The sequence below is a fragment of the Montipora capricornis genome, chromosome 14 (assembly GCF_036669925.1).
Source record: "Montipora capricornis isolate CH-2021 chromosome 14, ASM3666992v2, whole genome shotgun sequence".
Lineage (NCBI taxonomy): Eukaryota > Metazoa > Cnidaria > Anthozoa > Scleractinia > Acroporidae > Montipora > Montipora capricornis.
In genome coordinates, this window is record NC_090896.1 from 25,574,082 (window position 1) to 25,579,081 (window position 5,000).

The following is a 5,000-nucleotide window of genomic DNA, read 5'->3' on the forward strand; positions in this document are numbered from 1 at the left end:
GAAGCCGACATAGTCTGTATCACACAGATCACACTTGTAATAGTAAACAACGTTTTGTTGATTCACGATTGGAGGTTTCTGTTCTTTTGGTTTGAATTGTCCTTTGATCTTCTGACTTGTGTAAACAGGTTGAACAACGGCATCAATCTTTCGACTGAGATCGCCGAGTTGGTTTCTTACCGCATTTGCCGATTGGTAACAAAATTCTGATGGGGGCATCTTGTCCATCGGATACTTTCTGTTTAGAACACACATTCTCAGTAACTCTCATTTCGATAAAAAATCTGATGGTGTTCTCTACGAGGGTTTCAGGATAATGCAGGCGTGCAAAAACCATTTTAAGACGTTCGCATTCTTGATGGAAGAACTGCCAATTCGATGAGAGTTTGAACGCACGGTTTAACATTGTCTTTAGTAGAGAATGTTTATACTTAACGTCAACAGGGCTTTGGTAATGCAATAAAAGACCAGTATCGGTTGGTTTCACATAGACCTTCGTATCTAGTCCTGGACCATTTCTGATGATCACCATACCAAGAATGGGAATATTGCCGTTGTCTTCGAGTTTCATTGTGAAGCTAAGTGAGGGGTGTATTTCATTCAGTGTTAACAAGAATTCAGAGGCAGATGAAACATCGGGCATTTTGCTGAGGGTGTCGTCGACATAGCGATTATAGAAAGCAGGCATCTTGTTTTGTTTTTGCAATTTGTCCTCGATATTGCACATAAACGTATTTGCCATTAGTGGCCCGAGGGGGGAGCCCATGGCAACCCCGTCCACTTGCTCATACAAATTTACTTCGAATTGAAAGAGCTGGTTTTTCGTAGCAATCTCTAACAGCTCTATAAGGTCAGTTTTTGTGATGTTAAGGTCATATTCTTTATTAAACCAGTCGTCTTTGGAAGCTTTCTCCCCTAGGATTTCGATTGTTTCATCCACTTGTACCTTTGTGAAAAGAGACGAAACATCGTATGACACTAAAATGTCCTGTTCGCCGATTTCCATCTTATGAAGGTCATCAGCAAACGAGAAGATGTCATTAATGGTTTGGTCGTTGACGGACAAAGGTTTTAGCTTTTCATCAAGCCACTTAGCAAGCTTGTAGTTGTAGGTTCCTGTTGCTGACAGGATCGGATGGACCGCTTCAACTGTCTTAATAGTAAATGACTCTGTAAACTGCTGAACAGGAATCTACTGGAGTCTCAGTCACTTTTTTTGAAACTGAGAGCTACGCAACATAGTCATTGAACCTAGAAGGTTGCCTTATTACTCTGGGGAAGGCGATGGCACAGGCAACTGCCTTTGTTCTGGTAATGTTGTCTGTACACTGTTGCCATTGTTTGAAGGCTGCATTTCAGTGACTTCATCTGACTTGGAAAACGGTTTCAAAATATTTGGATGTCTGAATTAGTTTTCACCACACAGGATCTGTCTGACAACTTCTCAAGACAGGTACCCATTTTCCAGGTCTGATTTTCCTCTTAAGTGGTAAGTCTGACATCTTGTCCTGTTTCTATTTCTGGTAGGTCGCGAAAAGAGCGATCATGGTACTACTTAGCTTTACGTCTTTTCAACTTTACCTTTTCCGTAACCTTTTCTGGAACCTTGCGGAACAGTAAATATGTAGCTGTGGGTAGTAAGGCTCTTGTGCAGGCAGACATCAACCTTTGAGTTGGACTTGTTCCAAGCGACTTTGTTGATGTGTTTCTTTGATCCAAGAAGACTACCCAAGGATCTTTGTTGTCCTTGGATGCTCTTTCGATTTAGGACTTGGCAGCTTTGACTACAGACTCCACTTAAGCTTTCCCATTTGCCCTGTGATGATGTTGGGAGGATGATACATGGAGAAATTCCCAGTCACGTGAAAATTGTAAATGACTTTGTAAATTGGCGCTCATTGTCCGTTACTAGTATATCAGGAATGCGATATCTGCTGAATTGTTGCTTGAAAAATTCAATCACACAGCTTGATCTCTTGCAGTTGTCTCATTTCGATAAAACCTGAATAGAAGTCTACAGGCACTAAGTACTCTTTGCCAAGGAAGTTTGAATTGGTCGGAAGTGACTCGACTGCATGGACGGTCAGGAAAGTGATGGCGTTGCATTGGACACTTCTGATTCTTGAATTGAAATTAATTGCAGATTCAACATTGTTTGATATGGTCACGCACTTCATCATTCATGCCCTGTCAGAAAACAGTGTCTCTAGCTTAAGGAAGGCAAGCTTTTACTCCTAAATCGCGGTAGAAGTATTCTTGTCTTCGGTTCACGTCTTATCATCTGACAGATGACTACTTTTGAGCCTTTAAATAAATCGCCGTTGTGTACGGTATGCTCATCACGATAAGACCAGTACTCTCTGGGGTTGGCGGTTGGTGGTTGGCGCAGTGGTAAGATCTCTGCCTTCCAACCCTAAGGTCCCGGGTTCCATTCCCGGTTCTGCCGAGACTGGAATATTTGGCGACCTTCTTTCCCGCTAAAGTTCACTCAGCTTTCCATCCTTCCGAGGTCGGTGAAATGAGTACCAGCATGCATGGACTGCTTAGAATCGGCTGCAATTTGCGCCTGTATATGCTTCCAGTCCGCTGGGGGCAAATTGATCATTGTAAAGCGCCCTTGAGACGTTAGTGATAAGGGCGCTATATAAATGCACCACTTTACTTTGCTTTACTCTCGGATGTTGATTGGGACTTGATATTTCTGCATAGACGATCCTGTCAGGATTGTCCTCTTTAAGGTTTGAAAGGTGTCGTCTTGACCTGTACAACGTTGTAACTGTTCCAGTCTTTCTGGTGTCACCATAGAGGCTTGCATTGGGCCTAGGCTCTCTACCTCCAAGGACAATACTTGAAAAGATTAGTCTGGTTTAGGATATTCATGCTACGCTGCTCTAGACAAAAGGTCCGTCAAGAACATCTGAGATTCAGGTTTGTACCTGACTGAAAGGTTGAATCGTTGAAGTCTGAGAAGCACCCTTTGGAGACGGCAAGAAGCTGATAACAGAGACTTCGTGAATATAGATTCTTGACGCTTGTGAACCGTTTCTACTGAAATCTTCTCTCTACTCACCAGATACTGGCTGAACCTTTTACAAAACTATCGCCAAGCAGTCTATTTGAGAGAGTTCTAGACGCGAAGGATACTGGCTGTCCACCTTAGAGAAGGACTGCTCCAAGCCCCTTGTCACTAGCATCCTTCTGAATGGTGACTTCTCCTATGTTGTAAAACTTTAGCAGTGGCAAATGAGTCAGAACAACTAAGTACTGCATTTGTAGCGAAAGCTTTATCATGCTGCTTTTCCCAGGTGAACTTGGATTGGTTCTTTGTAAACTCTCTCTCAGCGGTGATGCCACAACTGAAGAAATATAGAGCTAATTCTCAAAGCTAAGCAAAGTAAGTACTTCAGATGTAGGCTTCGGAATGTTCTTGATGGCAATGACTTTGGTTTCAGTCCATCTGTAAAAACAACATGGCCAATAAATTTAACTTCTGCTTGCCGCAGCTTGACTATCGACTTGTTCGGCTCGTTTCAGTAAACGGACAACTTTCTGATTGTCATCACAACTAACCACAAAGGAGATCACCTTTGATGACTTTTACACCTTGAAATTCTGCAAGGCACTCTTGTGACCTGCTTACGAAGACTTCTGAGGACAAACTTATGCCAAACGTTGTCTTCCCAGGGGTGTCCAGAAAGCAGTCAACTTGCTACTCTCTTTATCGCGGCTAACTTGACAAATTCCAGCCTTTGCGTCCAAAGAAAGAACGGAAGATTCTAGTTGTATTGCGCTTAGGTAAAGTTCATCTAGATTTAGCATGTGGAACTTGGGACGCTGAATGGCTCCGTCTACATCTTTGTAATCTAAGGAAATCCAAATCTTCTGAAGTTTGGATACTACCACTATACTACTAATCCACTCACAGGGCTCAACTGCTTTCTTAATATTTCTTTTTCTCCTAATTCCATGATCTTCTCCTTTATATCCGTTTGTAGTATGAATGGCACACAGAGAGGGGATGTTAGACTGGTGTAACACTCTTGCTAACCATAATTTTTGCATCTTTAATATACCCTAGTTCAGGGAATGAAAACTTAACAACATATGGTTCAAACGTTCTTCCTTGGAGACGCAGGTTTCAAATGGACTCATTTCGTTCATTTGGCGAACCCTTTCAGGGACTGGAATATATATATATATATATTGAATTGGATGAGTTGTAGCTTGTCAGAAGTCCCGGCTGATAGCATGGGCTTACACTTGTGTTCAGTGACTTGAAACTTCTAAGACTGCCTTTTGCCGCTGTGAAAGAATAGTAGGGAAATTCACCTAAGGGTTTTAATGTTGATGCACCAAAAAACTCCAGCTTAAAAGAGGAGTTCTTCATAAATGGTTCCCCCATCTGTGTAATGGCGGAAAGGTCATCCAAGCTGTTCCGCTAATTGATTGTGCGCAACTTTTACTGCGCAGGTAACGCGACTGTAATATGTCAGGCATTACTTCAAGCATTAGTTAAGAGCTTATGGTGACAAAAACGCCGGGCAAAAATTCCCAGGCCGGCAAAGAAATGGCACATTTATTTCCAATTCGTCATGAAACGTTAAAGAGAAAGGACCGGGAGGCTAGAAAAGGTCGCAAATCGAGTGGTGACTGAAAGTTTAGAAAACTAGTTAGTGTTAGTCAGCGCCGTAGCGAAAATTAATGGGGTTGGTTCTTTTAAATGTTTTTATTACGCTACGAACTTCTTAGTTCAAAATTAATGCACGTTTTTTAAGTTCCTTTCCTTTACTTTCATGCAAATAAAACAGAAGTATATTTTTTTCCTCATCCACTTGAATAGTGAGGACCTACGAGGAAACGGCCAGAGATTATATTTTACGAAAACACACTCTAGAAGAATTATGAATCACTTGCTCTTCTTACAATCTACAAATTACGATGAAATGAAAAAAATCACCGTGTAAGAAGTTATCTTCCTTGTCCTGAGTTTAGGAAGTGGT